Below are 21,738 nucleotides of genomic sequence, written 5' to 3' on the forward strand. Positions count from 1 at the left end.
CACATTAATACTATTCAAAATATGTTCGGTCAGAACTCAAGATTCCCCCAAATGCAATATGCTGACCCGTGCTGACACTACTTGAGCCAATGGAGGAAATTCCACGTTCCTGTGGCAGGGGATCTTACCGCTTAAGCTAGTTGTTTTTCCAACCCCATCTTCCGAGGTCAACACTGCCCAGTATTTGAGCGCACAATCTCATTAACAATAGCCAGCTGTTCTACCAATTGAGCTACACGATCACGATCAATATATACCATATGTGGCAATACCTACATTATTAAAGAAAACATTTTTTTTAAATTATATCTTCTGAAACAACTTTTTTAACACCTTCCATCAACATGAAAATGGATTAGAAGATAGTTGATGATCAATCCAAGTGTTTTATACGGTATCTATCTAAAGACAAACCATGCTTTCTCATCTCCATCACCGCCTTTTCAGCTGCAGGCATTAGGTTTGCAGACGATGATATTTCCGAGTTGCAGCACAATTTGGCTGTTGGCTATTCCAGGAAACCTCTTACTGGAACTGTCACAGCCTAGAAAACATTCTGCAGGCAAGATGAGCCAGGCAAGTCACTGTTTGGGACACGTGACCTGTGCCACTGGCCATGTGACTGCTCATTTGGACAAACTTGGCACGAGAAATGTGTTTTCTTCCGAGGCATCACCAGAAAACTACGTATGAGAAACAGGGTAGTGGTGCCACACTATACATGCATCGAATACAACGATGCTCTCGACGGGACGGACATGTAAAGGGACCGTGTCTCTCCTCGCGGTCCACCGTGCACAAACACAGATGTGTTCCAAGTGAACGTCGCCACGGGTAACACCACTAGCTACAGACCATCGGCAAGTGACAGACGGTCGCAAGACAAATCCAATTCACAGGATGCTGCAGCGGGCGGTTCACACCTCTGCAATGAGTGCTGCAGCCGGCTCTGGGCTTGCACCGCGAGAGCCCAGTGGCCACTGCAGCGCAATCAGCGCACGCGCGACGGCGGAGTTACGAGGCGCCGGGCCTGTCTCCAGCATCTCGTGGCCATGCGCGTGCGAGTTCCAATCGAGGCAGGTAATCCTTTCTTCCAGGAAAAAAAAAAGGAAGTGTTTACTGTTAATGCCACTGGAATGGACTATTTTTCCTACGCTAGCGAGGCCTGGGAAGTGATGTTTTTTTCTCCGCATGATATTTAGCTTCCAATGGGGGAGTAAAAAAAAGTAAACAGAGAAACAATTTTTGTTTCACATTTCACTTTGGCTCAGCTGGTGTTTTGGGTAAGATTTAATAAAGTCTCTGCTCCAGGGGAAAACCAGTGGGAATTTGTTTTATGCCGAGAATCATGAATTAGGCAAACGCGTCGTACAGTGCAGTGCGCAAGTGCAGCCGAGGTGTCCACTCCGCGCAGGAGTACGAGACGGTGCTGCGTGGGGCGGACACTTCACAGCTTTTGCAATTGCCACCAACGAACACCGAAAACACACCCCGTCACTCTTGAAAACCCTTTGCCCACTCGGTGACGGCTGCCAAAGTGTGTTGTGTGTGCGGGGAGCGGCAATGCAGCAGTTGGCGTGCTGCGCTACGAACCCGGCGACCCGAGTTTTATTCACGCTGCCGGCCAAAGACGGCGAGGGATATCTCAAGTGGTCCTGGCGCTCCCCTCGGTCGAATCGGCGTCAAATGAGTTCCTGGTACGGTGTGTAAATATCGCTCCTGTGGAGGAAAAAGGTGGCCGGGTGTAGTGCTGACCCCCTCCGCCTGTCATCTTTACCGTGCCGGCCTTCACAGGTGTTCGCTAACAGCACTTGCCCCAAGTCTGTTAAGGCAATACGGGGGATCTTTATCTTTGTGTACGCATACACTGTACACATGAAGTTACTTGCTGCTGTTGCGGTGTGCTAACGCCGCGGTGAACCGGGATTGGTGCCCGGCCATGCATATCAGTGGCATATATTGTGTAGCGCTTCTTACATATCCATATATAATCTGACTGAACCCCAGGCATAAACGTCGCCCTGCGGGAGGAACTCAAAAAAAGCACTCGCATGTGCACGCATGCAACACACACGGGAAACACTGCAGTGCACAGGTAACTATGGAGGCATCTGCATGACCTGCTGTTCCGGAGCAGCAATCGTGGTTGGCAGGGCACACAGGGGAAACCTCCTTCGCCTCCACAAGCTCTGTGTTGAGGAGAGGGCTCACGCGAGGGAATAATAGGTTCATATTGAAGGGAACCTCAAGACCTTTAGTTGCAAACATTCTAATCGCTGGCACGTGGCTCGTAGAAAACCACAAATTTGAAATTTGCAATTTCAGACGCGAGGGAAAACGTGGGAGAATGCCGTAGTTTTAGAATGCCGGTGCGCCCGATAGCGCAAGGTGCGTCTCCGGGAGCGATCTTGCGTGGGGAGCAACCTGGCACTAGCCGCAATGAGCAGCCTCTCTCCTCGTGTCCTAGCTCGAGTTCTAATTCATGGGTTTAGTCATGAACACTTAGTGGTGGACACCTGCAATCGCCAGGTGGCGAAGTGATAGAGCGAGCGGCTCGCAATCGGAAGGTTGCGAATTCAAATCCTCCATGGGGGTTGACTCAGCCCATCATCTCTTCGGGGTAAAAAAACGAGTACAGTACCACTTTGTGAGGAATGTCAACAGCGATTGTCCTATGGATAGACTCACCCCTGGCATATGAATGTGGAACAATCACCATTTGATTACTGTTGTAAAACCAGATATGAGCATCACCTCAATGCTCATTTCAGCAACAACATCACCAATGAGGGGGTGAAGTCCATGAAGCACACAGGGTGAGCAGGATATGGACAGTACGGAAAGTGGGATCGTGAATCCGTCTGTGCAGACCCTTGGGCACTTTTCACTCTTATGCAAGGTGGGGGGGCGGTTATCTGGGTATTAGTTTCGTCTAACAGCAGGCCACTCCTTAAGCTGGAATGTTGGGATTGCACGCCCAGCTGAAGATTAGGTTGGGTCAAACTCCTTGTCACGACACTTGACCATCACCACTACCACCCACATGTGTGCAAGCACTCTGTATCACGTGAAGTGCTGGAGGAGCCCTTGACATCCTTATCAAATTTCCAAACCCCCCCCCGCCACCACTCGTGCCCGTAGCCGCAGCACACAAACGTACACAACGCCGCTCGCGTAGATAAAGGGTTTAGTGTCGCGTGCTTGACGCGTGCACGGTACTACTGCGCAGTCGGCCACGCAAGGGACAATAAAACTTGGACTTGTCGGAGACCTTTTTTGGTTACGTATTATGTTCATTTAATTGTATGTATGTTCTCTGCACATGATGCATATGGGAAAGTGATTGATTTGTTTTAAAATGTTGAACCTATCTTAATTTTGTCCATAAAACTATCGCCATGTATGGAACAATTCTCACTGGGTGGCCGGTTTTGCACTGGATGCTTGAGACGTCGGCAACATCCTGAACCAACTAGAGAAATTTTGATTTAAAGCTTTCGTGACTGCAGGGATTCATATTCTTGGTTCTTTTGGTAAAGTCACGTAGAAGGGAAACAATAAAATAATAAAAATATAAAACAATAAAATTCTCACGACGTTTCGACTGCAACACAAGCAATCATCATCAGGTGTGAAAACCACAGCAAGAAAATTTTGGGTTTCACACCAGATGATGATTGCTTGTGTTGCAATCGAAACGTCGTGAGAATTTTATTGTTTTATATTTTTAATATTTTATTGTTTCCCTTCTACGTGACTTTACCAACTAGAGAAGTTAAATATATTGTTTATGAAATATATAGATTCAGTAATTAACACATTGTATCTGCACAGATATGTTGAGTTCCCCTGTCTACAATGAGTTTTATTCTCTGGTTAATTCAGTTTCCCTAGGAACTTCTTTATTTGATTTGAAGCTTTCGCGATTGCAGGAATTACTCTTTGGTTATTTCGGCAAAGTCACGTAGAAAGAAAATAAATTAAACAGAGTACGACGTTTCGATTGCAACACAAGCAACCGTCATCAGGTAGAACGAAATTTGAGAGAGAGAGAAAACACAGACACGGAGACACACAGACAGAGACACAAGCGGAGAGAGACAACACAGACACACAGAGAGAGACACAACAACAGAGACACACAGTTGTGTGTCTCTGGTGTTTTGTCTCTCTTTCAAATTTAGTTCTACCTGATGACGGTTGCTTGTGTTGCAATCGAAACGTTGTACTCTATTATTTAATTGATTTTATTTCTACGTGACTTTACCGAAAGAACCAAAGAGTAACTTCTTTATTAACTGGCCATCCTGGACAAAGTTTTCTGAAACGCATTGAGAGTTCCCTGTACCACAGTCTCTGTGATCGATGCATTAGACATGGAACAATTCATCCCCCCCCCTCCATGATTTGACGGAATTTGAGGGTCACAATTTGAGTTAAAATATAAATTTAGATGTTTTGCAGGTATGAAAATATATATCGTGTAATTCACGGTCTTAATCTTGAGGCGGAGAAAAATAAATACAAACATACAGTATTTGAATATAAAAAAAAACTGATTGATCCTTGCGTGCATAATTTTTGCGCATGACAATCAATTTGAATCGATGAACCATAACATCTCCATTACTAATTAAGAGTGAAACATAGCTCTGAAAATACCGAGTGAGGGGTGTGTCATTTGCGTGTGTAATATATGCACCGAGTTGACCTATTCGCCAGTGAAGTTACCCGCTAAGCCAGACGCGTGGGCCCTATTCTTATTAATGTTAGGACCAAAGCAGCAGTGTTGCAGATGCTGTGTGTTGAATTTAAAACGGGCAGACTTTGCGCTAATTGTAATTTTTTACGAACATGGAGCGCGAACCGATGCCGCAGATATTTCTAGATTTAAAGCTTTCGTGACTGCAAGGATCCATACTCTTTGGTTTTATTGGGTAAAGTCACGTAGGTAAAAAAAAAATATCAAAAATCACGACGTTTCGACCACAACACAAGTGGCCTTCATCAGGTGAAGGGACCAACCTATCCGGAGGACAGCGTTGGAGTGAAAAAAGTCAAGCGCAGGTCGCCTCCTTTAAGCTGTGAGTGGGTAAACAGAAAAGACGCCTTGACAAAGGAATTAGCATAAAAATGTAAAGCTGTGCAAGCTCGCAAAGAGAATGTGATGGTTGTATAGCTGTGCAAGCTCGCAAATAGAATCAAAGATACATTAGCACCACCGTGAGAGTTTGGGATGCCACTAATTGAATGAACATACTGTACCATTAAACAAGTCCAGCACAGGTCGCCTCCTTTAAGCTAAAGGAGGCGACTTGCGCTGGACTTGTTTACATTTTATGCTAATTCCTTTGTCAAAGCGTCTTTTCTGTTTACCCACTCACAACTTAAAGGAGGTGACCTGCGCTGGACTTTTTTCACTCCAACGCTGTCCTCCGGACAGGTTGGTCCCTTCGCCTGATGAAGGCCACTTGTGTTGTGGTCGAAACGTCGTGATTTTTTTTATTTTTTTTTACCTACGTGACTTTACCCAATAGAACCAAAGAGTATGCCGCAGATATTATTCGGTTGCCATCCTAGACACAGTGTACAGAAGCGGTGTTTTAACAGCGGTGTTTTAACAGTGTTTAGTGTTCGTATCTCGACGGGGCGTATGCCACAAGGGCCCCCCTTCAGCTATCAACAGCTTGTAAACGGACACCTATTTTCTGCCATGTGTCGTACAGCAATTACAAAAAAAACACTATTTATATATGTTAAAAAAGCATTAATTGGAAACCGATTTGGAGTTTTTGCAAAATCTTTAATCGAATGTGTTAATTAAATTGTCAGTGGAGTCCAGTTGTGAGGTCTTGTAAATTAGTATCACGAATGATCTTCCCCTCGAGTGTTTGTGCTTTTTTTGTTTATTTCCTCCAATCAGGACAGGCGACGATGACATTTATTTTTTTCAGATGATTATACCCCGATGTATAGGTTTACATTTGACCATACTGTACATTAAACCTTGCCACGCGAGCACACGTGAATGATGTGTAAATGTGCATGCGTTTGCCAGGTGTCAACACGTTATATGACCAACAGTGCATTTGTTTAAATAGTACCGCGGGATATTAACTTGTAAAAACAATGTCCGTTGCAGCACGCAGGCAATTCAAAACCGCGACTTGCATGTGCTGAGATGCACAGGAAGCTGCGAGAGAAAATATTTATTGATATCCTTTGGACGTGTTCGATTTACCGTTCCGAACACCTCTGTGGCGCCATTGCATTTCTGTAATTTTCTTTGAAACCTATCGACGTGATATTTTACCGAAAGACCCAAAGAATACGGACGTCTGAGAGTTGTAGAGTTTTGGCCGTAGCACCTGTGTCCGTGTGCCAGCGCAACATGTGGCGGGTGCAGTGATGGCACACGGACACAGAGGCTGACTTTCGGCAGCCTGGCCAAATCCGTCTCCTCGATTTGCACCCGAAATCGGATACGGGCGACTCCCATACCTCGCTCGCACCGCTCTTCCTAAGTGGAACGCTGCTTGAGGCTGCTTGCTTCATTAGGAATGTTGTGGTGACTCATCAAGAGCGCAAATAAATTGCTCCTCTGACTCGAAGCATTTGTCTAGGAGTAAACTAGAGCAATGTGAAGGCTGTTGTTTGGATTGCGGTCAGCCGAATTCTCCGTGAACTGCACAAGCAGACGCACCCACGTCGGACAACACCCCACTGGTAAATGACACAACACCGAGCGATGATTACGCAACGCACCGATTGTCAATCACACGTGACTTTGTTAGTTTTCATTACTCACCGATATCCATTACACAAACCACGGAAGATGTGGATACCCAATGCCTAAGTGGATAATCAGAGGCTGTCTCTCCTGTGTGTGGTTGCAGGCAGCGAAGAACTCCAAACCGTGGGCCACAGAACGTTGCATTGCCCCAAATTTGCATGTGAAGGTGGGTGCACGTATCACCAACTCTCAGACAAAGCAACTGGATGGCCAAACCACTTACGACCGATTCAATAATAGTTGCCCTTCATTGGCCACACGAAAGAAGATTAAACACAAAACCTGCACCCCTCCTGATCAGCACCATACTGTATAAGCATCATGGACATTAAAGGCATTTATTTCCCTCACTTGTTTTGTTTAACCGCGGTCTGAACTCAAACGTTATTTTAAATACAATTCTGAGAAAAAAAATTCCCTTTTTTCCCCCTGATGGGCGCTGCGTTCAACCGACGAACATTCGTTCAGGTGGCGGCACATTCATCAGCGTGCGGAAAGCAGGGGATGGAATTCTCCCGTGGCTCCGCTCGTCGGGTTAACCCGGGGCGGCAGGTGAAGCGCTCACGACCGCGGCGACGACGGCGGCGACGGCGACGACTCCCCCCCCCCCCCCCAACAGCCGATCGCGAGCGACCAAAAATATTTCTCTTGATTTTTAACGCAGCTTTCCCCCACCGCCGTGGAGACGCTCGTGTCCTCTCGCGGGCACGTCGCGACTTAACGCCATGCCGCGCGACGCAAATTGCATCACGCTAACAGCCTCCGTCTCACTGTATCCGACTGCGGCAATAACCAAAACATGTTGGTGCTGTAAATCTGATGATCGATTGATATTTTTATCTTTGCCTCATCTCGTCGGATTTTTTTTTTACTAAAACGCGGTAACTTCCAAGCCCGTAGCCCAATAGAAAATTAATTTACCACACGTGTGATTGGCAAAACATCTCGGGATGTTAATTTGTGGGATTAAATTAAGTGTCCTGTGGTAAAGTCGGCACATTTAGCGCAACAGAGCGACCATTTTTCAGCAGGAGTGTGCAGGTTTGGAGGAAGAGCGCGGTGGGGAGTAGCGCCGACCCTCGTGTTTGAAATGAGCGAGGCCACCATCGCCAGTGCCAAGGTTCACCCGCCAGACGAGCGGAGGCACCGACAGACGCTGGCCCTAGCACGGCGGCCCGTCTCATAGCGGGGCCTGCATGTTCGCCCTGGGTAGATGGTGGTATCAACCTCCTTCAACCACACCCCCCCCCCTCTCCCCGTGCAAGCCTGGGGGTATGAACCGCAATGTGCCCGCGAGGAGAGCAGGACACGCTGGGCACCGCGTGTGCGTTCGAGGCAAAGCCGCTGCGACTATGTGGGGGGCTCTCGTGCAGAGAGAGAGGGGGAAAAAAAGCCGAGAGAAAGTGGGACACGTGTCGACTCGAACAAGAAACAGCTGAGACAACACGGCCAGCACGCAGGCCCATCCGTCTGGTTTGTGTTGGAGTTTTTTTTTAATCACTTAGCTTACGAGCGCTATGAGAGGCAGTGAAATCTAAAACTATGCATGGTACTGTTTTAGTGCCTCGGAGGAAAAGGTAATTAAAAGAAAATCACCATTGTTAGAAAATGCAGCACCATCTGTATTTACTTATCATTTGGTAGAATAAGGGTTTTTAAAGTAGGTGCTGCTTTGTTGAGGTCTCTTTGTGCGAATGTTCAGAGTATCCCTTTTTTCCCTTTTTCTGCCCCAACAGACGTGGTGATGCCTGTGTGGAATACTGCAAAATTAAATTCACACTTATTTTATAGTCTCACGCAAACACACATGCCCGCACACACTCGTACACACTCACAAATGAGATCCTACTTTACCATGAAAGGCTGATAACGTACTTAGAGATTTAAAAAACATCATCAGAACCAATGTAGAGTTCAATTCATTTTGGCTTGGCCATTGTTGTACATAATTCGTACGGCAGAATAAGCATATAGGCGTATTGCATTACTGTATTTGAATGTTGTTGTGTGGGCGTTCAATGCAATTCTGAAACAAGACATGACCACCCCTCGTACACACATACTACGTACAGATCCATTGCGCGTTCTACCAAAATGGCGCTAAACTCTGGACTAGATTAGTAGCAGACGGGTCGTGTTTTGTTTTGAAAACTCGTTATGCCCCTTTAAGTGCCAATATGGATAACTACACGTGTAGCAACCGCCCTTCAACTGCGAGTCTTGCATGTCAGACTTGGCATGCAGCGAACACCGTTTCCCGTAGGTGGTCTTCAGCTGGAGTCTACAAAGCAACTGAAAAAAATATACCTCTGCTACGCTGTACGTATTAGCCAAGTCGCGTGTACATCCATGGGCCGCAGCTTTTCACGAATGCAGATTGTCTGTACAAAGACCCTGTGCTCTTTCAACCGAAGTTGCCTTCTGAAGACACGATGCCTCCAACACTGCGTGTATGCGTTTCTAAAAACACACACTGTACGCAGTTGTGCGTCTGCATACAAAAAATCACGGATAGGCTAAATAAGCCTTGTGACGCATGGGCCCACTTGGCTCCGTGTTAACGCAACACAGAAGAACGCAATTGAAGCCAGCGGTCACACAGTGGGGGGGGGGGGGGGGGATCAAACTCTTGACCTGCGCTTGCAAGGAAACTGCTCGTCTCTCGGTGCCGTCCCGCACACCCGCGTGGACACGGCACGGTGCTGCTGGGGACGCGCTGGAAGCCTGCGTGGCCCTTTCTAATGTGACCCTGTAAAAAATGACGTTGGCCCGAGACTGTCTTAACATTCCCATTATGCGTCATCCCTCGCATCGTCTCTGTTCCGAAGCACTTCTAACCTTGCTCAATCAAACAAACGTATCGCGCTCTTATCTGTTCCAACTGTGATCGTGCCGTTTGTTGCTGGCCCCTTGAGGTTTGGAGCCTTTGAGCCTGTGCTCAGCAACTGCGTTTAAAATAAAATAAATTACTTTGCACCATCCAAATTAACTAAGGCATGCTTCCAACATATGATTAACAACCTCAAAGAATGATCGTCATCTTTATTACCATCGTCATTACCATAATGCATTGGCACACGGTGACCTTGCCTTGTGAATATTATTGGATATGTAGCGCACACAAAATTGTCAATGAGATTATTTTATAATATGTTTCCCCACAGGATATTATCAAGGGATATTATCAGCCGTATTGAAATGAGCAAATTCAAACACACACACACACGATGCTCACATACAGTCTGTTTTGACGGGACGGCTGTTGGAGCAGAAGCTGCTCCTGAGCACGTGTGAAGGCAGGCGTGGGTGGCTCGCTTCGCTGGGGGGTGCGAACGCGTGTGTCGTCTCCGCGGTGCCGACGCATCCAGACTGCATCCATTCCACCGCCTTAGCTGCCACCCCCCCCCCCCCCATCGTGCGGCACGTTTGACAGGTCATCCACTCGCAGCAGACGGACAACAACACCGCAGGTGCTCGATGCGTACCAGAGCTCTACAATGATTACAATGCTCATTTGAGGAAGGACTCAACCTCGTCTTCAAGGCCATTTCATATTTGTCCTCTCAATGTTCCCGAAAGTGCCCATTAAAAAAGTAGCACTCTGCAGAAAGTCGGTGGTGATCATTCGAGAGAAAGACCGGTGCACACCTTGAGAATGTGGAATTTCCACCGCTGGCTCAAGGCAGCCAGGAGACAGCAGCCGTTACCCAATGAGCGGTTGAACTGTGGAGACACCCATGCGTTTATTTCTCATTCTGGAGCCATGATGACGACATGCCAGAGGCATCAGATGTCATAACACAGGCCCCTTGAGACCTTACAGCATGTGAAAGCAATATGCAGTTTAAAAAAATCCCCATTGTTCATATATTATCTAAGTAACTGCGCATTCGGACTGTTTATAGCAGATAGACCAACGTGACAATAAATAAATGGTCCGCCTCCATTTTTCCTCTTCTATTATTAAAATGGGCAGCAGGATTATAACAGCATGGCGATTGACTATCGGAGACTGAGCGGGTTATACGCAGAATTGTTCTCTATTCACAATCAAAAAAATAATCATAGCCAACACCGCGGCATAAATCAGGTAAACCGCAGAGAAATGCACAAATATAAACAGAAACACGGAAAGGGTAAAACGTTAAACCGCACAAATCCTTAGCTCTCCTAGAACACGTGTGACTAATCACTCCTCTTATTAGGCTGCAGAGCAGCCAGGCATGCAATATCCTTGCACCATAATGCTTACCAATTATTGGCGGCCGCTTGCTCTGCACTGTATTTTTTAGAAACGCTACGTGATTCCGTGCACCAGGTCGCAACCCAAATAAACGTCTGTTCTACATAAAACGCTGAATGTTGGGGGTTACTTATTGCAGAATGTCTACTCGCTGTCAAGATTAAGCCTAATTGCGATATGCAGTAAGTGGAGCACACCTGGATGATGACAGCTGTGGCGGTGAGCAAAGCTGTTGGATGTTGCACGCCTGATCTCCCGATTTGAAAGCACAGCTCATTGCAACACACGACACCATAAGTGGAGCACACCTGTGAGCGCTCATTCACGAGTGAACTCTCAACGACTGTCAAAGAATCTAAAATAAATCAGCAGACACTTACACGCCTCCTGCTGTATCTGTCCCTCCGTATAAAAAAATACAATAAAATTGTTTACAGATCCCAACAGCCACACAGCCTTCTAGAAGTGCACGATTTCAGCAGAGTTTGTCGTCCTTTCCCTGCACCTCCGATTAGCACTGCTGGCTACGTACGGTGCGAAAGAAGTTCAACATGCATACGTACAACACAAACAAACTCTGGAGTGGTTTCAACATTTCTTATCAGCAGTCAGGCTTGCTGGAGTCAATTTGTGGTGAACTGCCGTATGTGTACAGGGGCAAGGACCCGCTCTGGTAGACGTGGGTCCGGGTTCTGGCTGAACACGGGTCTCCTGCTAGTGGCCACGCTGCCAGACCCGGAGAGGTTTCAATGACATTGCAGCGGCACTCGCTCACACGAGGCGGAAGTGCCGCTCACGCGGGAGAGTGGGCCCTCCGGCACAGCCGCCTTGGCGTCTCGTGAACACGGGGTAGAGTTGTGGAGGCATTTTTTTTTTTTACACAACCATGCAATTAGAATATCGCGTTTCCACAGAACTGGCCGAGCTTTGGGATGGTACATAGTTCACCGTGGTAACATGCGGACAACAAATTATGGTGAAACTCACGTCAGGTTCTTGAATACATTTAAAATTCCCAGATTGAAGGCATGCGCCAACTTTAAAGTGATTCGCTGTGCGGATGTTTTGAATGCTTCAGTGTATGCATGGATTCTCAGAGAACAAAGCAAACTAATTTCTTTAGAACTGCTTTTTTGCGTTTAGTTCGTTGTCATTCCCACGCACCTCCTATTAGCGCAGTTGGCTACATACAGTGCGATAGAAGTTCAACATATGTACGTACAATATTCAATGTTTATAAACGTGAAGCACTGTGCGACGGTGAGCAAATTCTATTTAAATTTACAAAGGCAGCTGCTGCCACTAAACCAAGCATTTAAACTATTTCATGACGCAAACCTTACGACGTTTATATGTGATATTTGCCTCACTATCTGAACCACAGGTCTACACACACACACACACATTCTACACCTGATCGGTCCATGTAAACAATGGACGATGTTATGGAGACCTTGGCCGGTCACACCGGGGGGAGGGGGTTGTACAATGGGCCGCGTCAAATATTTTCGGGCAGCACCTCTGAGACCGTGGGTTCATGTCCAAGGGGAAACGAGCTCAAGGCAGTTTTGCCTGGTCTTGCTCCAAAACGCCTCTCCCATGCACGCAGCCTGGTGGTCTCGGCCTCTTTTGCCCAGCTCCGTGAAGGAAACGGGAGTCTTATCCCAGGTGGCGGGAGGAGCACGCGCGTGGTTTAGTTTTTTCTCGTCTGTGATACGAGCGTGGAAATGCATTGCCCTGCAAAATATCCGCTTCTGAATGACGAGGAGGAGAAAAAAGAAAAACCGCTCAGCTCGAGCCGGGCTCACGAGGAAAAGCCGCTGCAGATAACACTTGACAAGAAACCCCCTAAGCCTGGCAGAGAGGGACCGCAGATTAAAGGAACCGTAACTTATCCGGTTAGGTCGAGGCGGCGCTTGCATGCTGGCTCGACCGAGCACTCGAGGTGAGAAAAATGATTGGAAGTGCGCACTTGCTGTCCGCGAGCGCCTGCTGTGAGGCGGGGGCCAAATGCAAATACATGAAGGAAACAATAGCACTCGTCAGCGCAATAGATTCGTGTCGGTGGGTATGGACAGGGCACGTCGCTGTCAGGGATGATGGACGATGGTCGAGAACAATCGTTCAGCGGCAGCCAAGGAATTAATTTCATCAGTAGAGGACGTCCAAGAAAGGAGATGGAGCGACGAGACAAGCTCATGCGCAGGATGGATCGTCGCATCGTAGGAACCGTGAGAGGTAGCAAGCGGGGGCTTGGGGAGGTCCTCATCCAGCAGTGGATTGATCAAGGCTGATAATGATGATGAATCGTTGCGTCATTCATTAATACGAAACACTATAATCTCAGCCTGCACATACTAAGTCTGGTAAACAATACCGGGGGAATATGAATAGTCAAACGAGCATGCGGGGGTGGTTGCGCATCACCGTCGGTGGAGGCCCCTTGAGCCAGTGGTGGGAACTCACTCCTCACCCCCCCCACCACCCATCTGCGCGCACTCGTCGCGCGTGCACCACACGAACCTTCGTGGGAGTCACGAAGACTAATGGCACGAGCGTTCCGCAGACGGCATGTTGGCTGTGCTGCCCCCTGCTGGGCGCCTGTCTAATAACAAGGCCCACAATAGAGGGGGTGGGGGGGGAGATACTGGACTGCCTTGGATCACACAGCGGATGTGGAAACGGCTGTGCTGATGAAGGTCCCAAACAGGGGTGAAATGGTACAACTGTGACATGGGAGGGACACGACTGTCTGAAAGTATACGGTGAAGATTGTGGATGTGGAAAGCTATTTGACGTGCAAAGGCCTCTGGCTGTCATTTGGAACCTCGCAATCCCCTGGAGGATTGTGAGAGTCCATGGCCTGCCCCCCCCCCCCAGCGTATTACTTCCATCATCATTTGGCAACGTTCTAAGCAGCAATCGTGCACTTGCTTTAAACGCTGACCGCAAATGCTTTTGAACGTTAAATCCTGAACTGGCGACGTGGGCTGCAGCCGTTCGCCAGACTGGCTTGCGAAACGGGAGCCGAGTGAGCGATCGGCTTCCGAGGCCTTCGTCGCCTTTGGCCGTGCACCGTACACAACCCCAAGGCCAGGCATGACCTCCGTTCACCCTCGAGTGTGATGCGCACGCACGTTGTCGTCTAGAACGGGCTCCTGCTTCGTGCAGCGATGCTGCCAAGGTGGTGGTGCGCGCTGCCAAGGTGGTGGATAATTGGCTGGCGAGGGTTAGGAGAAGTCGCCCTCGCCTTCACTCGGGGGACGGAGCTCCACTCTGCCTATCCTCGAGGTTAAGCGATGCCACGCTCGCAGTGAAAATCTGACCAGAGGGTGATTTATGCGGTGGCGAGGACACAGGTCGGCACGCAATTTCCCCGGCCCTTGTCAAAGCGCAAACCCAGCACATCCGTCTCACTCGCGCTGCCTCGCTTGCTCCGTGCAGCAGGACGAATTTCAGCACAATGCCTAATCACGGCGCAGCTTCGAGTAACCAGTGATTAACCTGGCTGCGTGGCTTAATAAAACATCGCTCTGTGCAATAGTATCACGGCACTCGCTGAGGACGCAGTACAATTCCACAACGTCATGAATTAATGTCGCGCAAAGAAAACTCTAGAGGAGAAAACAAATCAGCCTGCGTACCAAATGTTATTCCGTGCACTTTAAGTGCCCCTATATACATATACCAGCAGCTAGGCCACGACCACTTAGGTACAAGCTACGGTAGCTGGTGAACATGATATCGTAAGTTGAAAGGTATTTTGTTTAACAAGGTGAAAGTTCAAAAGACCAGGATGAGTTTCATTTGCAAGAGGGACCCTGTGTCACCAACATTATAAAAGTAATACCTATTAAATAAAGTGCAGCAATATGGCGACTAGAAATCGAAGCATAAGCAACTGTCAATTAAAAAAAAAACTGTGAAAGACTTGCACAAATATAAATCAACGTTAAATTATAATTTTCCTGCGGTGCAAGTCGGCTCGGTCAGGTGGTATTTAGTCTATTTAGTCGTCATTAGTGGCTGGTCTCCTGTGTCAGGGGTTGACAGCCAGTGTCTAGGGGCCGGTATCTGCCACAGTCCATGCGCTGCTCTCTGACAGCTGTACTTGACGCTGGTTTCATGCATCTCTCATCCTGTTCAAAGCCGGCTACACGTTTAGGTGATGAGATGGATTGACTGGCAAGCATCATTCGCTGGACAATTGCCTGCAAAAATCACTCCACTTAGTGTTTGATGCAAAGTGACCTTGACTCACTGAAGCGATCTCAGCAGCAAATGTGAAGCAGCAAACTAAATTTGTAAAATGCATTCTGGGTATAGAAATGCAAACGTATTGGTATAATTAGCACATTGCCATGCATTAGTGTACTTGTCATCAGTGTTCTCTAGCCCATGCTCACTGACACACAAAGACCCCCCAGTATAGCCTTCAACAGACTTTTGGGGCAAGTACTGTTAACAAGCGCCTACGAAGGCTAGCACGGCAAACGAGGGGGTCGGTGGCCAGAACCACGCCCGGCTCCTTTGCCTCCCCACTGCCGATGTTTACACACCGCATCAGGTACTTATTTAAGGCTGAATCTACCTAGGGGAGGCCCAGGACTGTAAGCGGGAATCCAACTCAGGCCACCAGGTTTGTAGCGCAGTGCCCTACCAATTACACTACCGCTCCCCACACACACTCACACCCTCGCTCACACTCACCGCTGTTTCCCCTCTGCAGAAACAAGTAGCATATGAATGAAAAACGTTCTGAAAAGTGCCGGTACACAGGTTTGGCGGTGTGAGCAGTGGCAGTTTGGTTGTACCGTGGCACATCGGGCCATCTCCAACACTGTTCGCTAAAACCCTACATATAATCGTATGTTGTGAAATATTTAAGAGCTGCCACATCGATCATTGCGAGTGGTCACACAAGTAATGTGACCTGGTTTCGTGACCCAGTTTTTTCACCCAAGATTCCCCCTGACATTCTCCCCCGAGGCTCGCATCCCATTGTCTCCCTCTCTCTCCCTCTCTGTCCCCCACCCCTTGGCTCTCCCCGAAAGCACCGCCAAACAAATCTTTTCAAGGATCCCCACCCTCTATGTGCATGCCTCCGCTATCTCTACACCTTTACATGCGATCAAAATTCTGAAGCTTTGTAAACCCTGATTTTATTGCAATGTACACAGCAACAAAGTGCAGCCGATTTCCACGGGCTAGCCTGGGCACGTCTGCAATCGCCCAGGCCCTGGTATTTGAATGTTTGGCGATTACTGGTCGACAGCAAGGGCGTGCAGGGTAAACCATACACTATTTTGCATCGTGCTCACGTCAATTTCACTCTGCCAGGTTATTGCCGAGTGGACACAAGCAATCTCGGGTGAAAAGGAACCCCCCCCCCCCCGGCCCCCACTCAAGGTTGGAACACCTTGGCCAGGCGTCACGAGCGCCGTGCGTCCACGTTTGTGCGCGTAGGCGTGCGCATGGAAACGCAGCATTACATTCTGTACTGGAACGGAGCGTGCGCCCCAGCTCCCGTTTGCTCTGCAGTGGTACGCGCGAGGGCTTCACCTCGCGGCGAATCCTGTCATTGTGGAAGAGAGAGCCATTTTCACAGAAAATTGGCCCCTGATATAAGTCCCCCGACTTTCTCTCTTTAATATACGAGGAATATTTTAGCCCCATTGTGATTTTAACAAGACGACGATAAACTTTTAATCCTGACATTCTTGGCACGCTGCATTGTGCCCTTTCCATTTTATATGTTTGAGCAGAACTTTTTGCGGACATGTTTTTGTGCGCATTCGTGATGGACTGGACTCATCAGAGTGCACAATATCAAATGTTCTTATGTTATTTTGTAAATCAGACGTTGTAAACTATGTCATCCCAGACACGGTGATTAGAAGCGGAACTCATTGTGCAGCTCACACGTGGTGATAACGGTTATGATAATTGTCCCGTTACTTAGAAGGAGCTCACTACATTAACACCAGATGTCAGTAATAACTTTCGCTGGCATGTTGTGTACGTATTACCACTGGATTACATCCATGGCTTTGAACACATTCATGACTTCTGTGGCAAATGCACAAAGGCAATTATCTACCATATGGACTACACGGGCTGTTGGGGCAAGTACTGTTAATGAGCACCTATTAAGTCTTGCGCGGCGTATATGTGGAAGTGATGTGGCCGGAAATATACCCATACACCTTTGTTTCCCCAGTGTTGAAATTTACAGAACACCAGTCGACATATGGGAGGTCCAGGACAGGTTCAGATCTCGCTTGCCACCGATGTTTACACCGTGGCCGGGAATCGGGTTCATAGCACAGTGCGCCAACTGCTGCACCATCACTCCCCAAGTGCACATACAATATCAACATGCGCACGAAGAGTACACGTGATTTGAAGCATGCGAAAATACGTCCCTGGCTAATAAAACTGCATGAAGGCACTTTTAGTAGTGTCGGTTCTTCAATTACCGTTTACCGAGCCATGGCGAATACATGAGAAGAACAGGTTGAGGTGCAGCCCAGCAATTTCATGCTCACGCCACTGCGAATATCAGCATGTCACAGTGCCGGAGCAATGCCAGTTTTATCTCAAGTCAATATCTGGCTTGCGGAGGACGAAGGGACGGCCAAGCGGCAGAGTGATGTCATGGTATTACTGCCGGCGATGCTGCTGCTGCTGCTGCCAAAGTGGTGGTTTAACGGTCAGCAGCGACATGCGACTTGCAGAGCCAGAGGTCGCCGGTTCAATTCGATTCCCGGTCTCAGTGCACTCCTAGTGGTGTGAATGGGAACACTGTGGCGAGTCGATTGGCAGGTCCGCGCGTGGTGGGGTGAAGTGTGGGCACTCCCACCTCTTCCGACACTTTTGGCCAGTGTGGTACAGTAAGCCAAATACGCTCTCAGAGGGCGATCGAGAGCTCCCCCCTCGCGGAGGCAACTTCTGAAGCAGTGACGTGGGCAGGCAATTTCAGGGCTGTGCCTTTATTTTTAATGCTGCAGGAAAAAGAAAGACGGGGTATCGGTCTTGAGAGCAGAGCCAATGCTGCCTCCCCAATTCCTCTGCCACAAAAAGTGGCCATTGCCTCGCCCACATCAGTCACAGTGCCCACACAGTCACAGTGCCCACACAGTCACCGTGCCCACACAGTCACAGTATCCACGCAGTCACAGTGCCCACGCAGTCACCGTGCCCACACAGTCACAGTGCCCACACAGTCACCGTGCCCACACAGTCACAGTGCCCACACAGTCACAGTACCCACACAGTGACCGTGCCCACGCAGTCACCGTGCCCACAAAGTCGCCGTGCCCACACAGTCACAGTATCCACACAGTCACCGTACCCACACAGTCACAGTGCCCACACAGTCACAGTGCCCACACAGTCACAGTGCCCACACAGTCACCGTGCCCACACAGTCACAGTACCCACACAGTCACAGTGCCCACACAGTCACAGTGCCCACACAGTCACAGTGCCCACACAGTCACAGTACCCACACAGTCACAGTGCCCACACAGTCACAGTACCCACACAGTCACAGTACCCACACAGTCACAGTGCCCACACAGTCACAGTACCCACACAGTCACCGTGCCCACACAGTCACAGTACCCACACAGTCACAGTACCCACACAGTCACAGTGCCCACACAGTCACAGTACCCACACAGTCACCGTGCCCACACAGTCACAGTACCCACACAGTCACAGTGCCCACACAGTCACCGTGCCCACACAGTCACAGTACCCACACAGTCACAGTACCCACACAGTCACAGTACCCACACAGTCACCGTGCCCACACAGTCACAGTACCCACACAGTCACAGTACCCACACAGTCACAGTGCCCACACAGTCACCGTGCCCACACAGTCACAGTGCCCACGCAGTCACAGTGCACACGCAGTGAGTGAACGTGCATTGTGCGAGCCCTTTGAACTTGTCCTTCCTGTCTATTGTGTGTATTTAAATAGTAGCCCTACCAACGGTAATCCCTATTGAAGTACGCTGCCCTTCTAGGCATGCATTTAACTAATGTGTTATTTCATTAATCGCTTCCATGCAGCACTACGGCGGTAGCTATCCGAACGGTTAGAGTTATTTTTACTTCTTTTAATTTCGATAGAGTCTCTAATTAGTCTTGGCCAGTCGTAGCTAGTTTTGCACGGAACTTCTAAATGATCAAAATCAATTGAGTGTCCTTGTTGGCACTCGTGTTCTGCTACTGCTGACAGTTGTATTTGGGAGAACTTAATATTTCTCTGATGTTCTTTTAGTCTCGTGCTGACACGTGTATGTGCCGACACATTTATATATTTACGCGATCTAACCCAAAAAAACCTCTATTACGGATGATATTGGTCGCGAAGGCCTACGTGTTAAACTGACTAAATTAATAAGTAACTAACCGGGCTGATATTCGCTTGCATTGTATATGGCTATGACAGTGTCAGCTCCTGAATAGAACAAAACTGCAAACAAAACACGACACATGCTTTGTAATTGACCATAGGAAATTATATGAAGCACTTACATTCACATCAGAGTGGTATTAATGTAATTCTCTCATGTAGGTATGCTCAAATTCTCCAAACACGCATGCACAGGCTGATTAAACAACGTGCCACACTGGTAGGTCTGCGCTGAAAGGAAATTCCAATTATCTCTGTGGTATAATAAAGTATGTACGACCTTGCTGTTATTTTATCCCCTTACGTGTTTGACATTCCAATCCCAGGGAAGGCACCTCTGTGAACACGTGAGCCGTGCCAAGGGCCAACCGCAAAGCATCTCCAGAAATTAAGACCAAATCGGTCAAACCCCAACTCGATAAATTCACAAGATCTTCCCTGAAATCTGGGGCGTTCAGAAGAAGATTGCCCTTTTTTCCATCTGCCTTCCATACTTAAATCCTATTGATTCATGTCCCGGCGCTATTTAAATTTTAGCTACAGCTCCCGCTTCCATATGCTCTCCTACTCCAGATAATTCACAAGTGAACGTGGACATTCGGCATGCTATAGACATGTAGCTATCAGCACAGGACTGTGTTCAGGCATTGCTATCTCAGACTCTCCAGTTCAGGCAACAATAATTCATATTTAGACAAAACGTGTCGGATAACCTGCGAGGTATTTGGTGCCATTTGCCGCGTGACTATTCTTAACCACAACACAACTGTGTTTCTGCAAACCCTCCAGCTCCTGTGGACAGCACGAGGCATGGGTAATGGGGTCACAGATTAGAGGAATTCCCCTGTGCATGATATTACATCTTGTCATCGTTGGTGCTGCCCTGTTCAGTGCTCTGCTGCCCTGTTCAGTGCTCTGCTGCAGGCGGACGATGGCGCCTCTGCCTGACCCCCAGAAGGCTCTCCACCAACACTCGCCTGTGTTGGGGGATCACGCAGGCGTGGCCGGACTGCCCATCGCATGACGTCACAGACTACAGGCATGACCGTGGTGGCACCACTTCGCCGTGGCAATGAGAAGGGACGGCTGGGCATGCAGGGGGGGGGGTGGGGGGGGGCGAGGTTGCGAGTCAAAATCGTGCACACAGTGTGCACGAGCGCTTAACTGGCTTATTCAGTTCGCTTATTGAATTGGCAAAATCTAAGATGAGGTTTGCCCCTTTTTTCTGCCAAAAAAACAGGTGTTAAGATGTTAAAACATGATTCCGTGTAAAAGGTTTCAGTTTGATGTCTGCATTAACCACAATGCTTGTGGTCAGAATGCAAACAAAAAACACTCTGATAAAATATATGCATTGTCTTTGAAACTGATTGGTCCACACCAGAGACAGCTTTCTTTTGAGCTTAGTCTCAAACGGTGTTAGACCAGAGGATGCCAAAATCTGCTTTTATACATGATGTGCTGCTTTGTCTTCCAGATAATAAACAAATAATTGATATTCTTGTTGTGGCCTCAAAATTGGAGAACAATTATTTATTACAAATATATTTCTTGTCGTGGAAAAGCAATTCCATATTGGAATGCGTGGTGTCATTTGTGTTTGTTTGTTTACCGTGAAAGGCTCCAAGATACTGAATATTAGTACTGTGTGGCCGTAATCTGTCAATATGCGATGGAGACACACAGGTGCAACTAAGCGGTGGCTGACTTGCACGCAAACTGACAGACATACTCGGGAAAGCATGAGCTTACACAAACACACACACACATGCCAACACGTGACAAGAAAAAATACTTTCTACCGCTTTAACCGAGACCCACACTGCCCGATTTACTATGTGAGAGCTGCCTAGTGTCTGTGCATTTGATGTTACAGCAGGCACAGCGGAAGCCCACAAGACAAGTCCTGCCAAATTAATTATAAACAAGTGCGGCGTGGCTCTCATTCGCAGCACACGGGCGGATCTTCGCCAAACGCCCGCACAACCTCCCCACAAGCAGCATCCGGCGGCAACGACCGGGGGCCCGTGTCGCAGTGGGCGGGCAGCGCTGTAATTGGAGCGCGGCTAATTTACGATGAAACCACCACTGCCAGAACCGTGCCTCCACGGGGCCCGGAGCGCGGCACAGCACACGTCATTATCATTCTGCATGAATTTGCCCCATAATAAATGTTTGTGCCCCTGCGGTTGTGGGATTAGTGACTCCATCCTCCATCTGAAAACGCCACAGGTGGACGCGGTTGGAAATGAGCATCCCCGCCGCTCAACCCAT

General features: G+C 48.3%; 1 protein-coding gene across 12 annotated transcripts in view; it reads right to left on the reverse strand.

Moving 5' to 3' along the window:
• The window catches only part of LOC116940216 (rap guanine nucleotide exchange factor 2-like), a 246,204-nt gene that overhangs the window by 123,156 nt on the left and 101,310 nt on the right, over window positions 1-21,738 (reverse strand). The gene's annotated exons all lie outside the window — the stretch shown is intronic.

This window comes from Petromyzon marinus, chromosome 8 (genome assembly GCF_048934315.1).
Source record: "Petromyzon marinus isolate PM22_M1 ecotype Great Lakes invasive population chromosome 8, UKy_Petmar_22M1.pri1.0, whole genome shotgun sequence".
In the NCBI taxonomy this organism is placed as follows: Eukaryota; Metazoa; Chordata; class Hyperoartia; order Petromyzontiformes; family Petromyzontidae; genus Petromyzon; species Petromyzon marinus.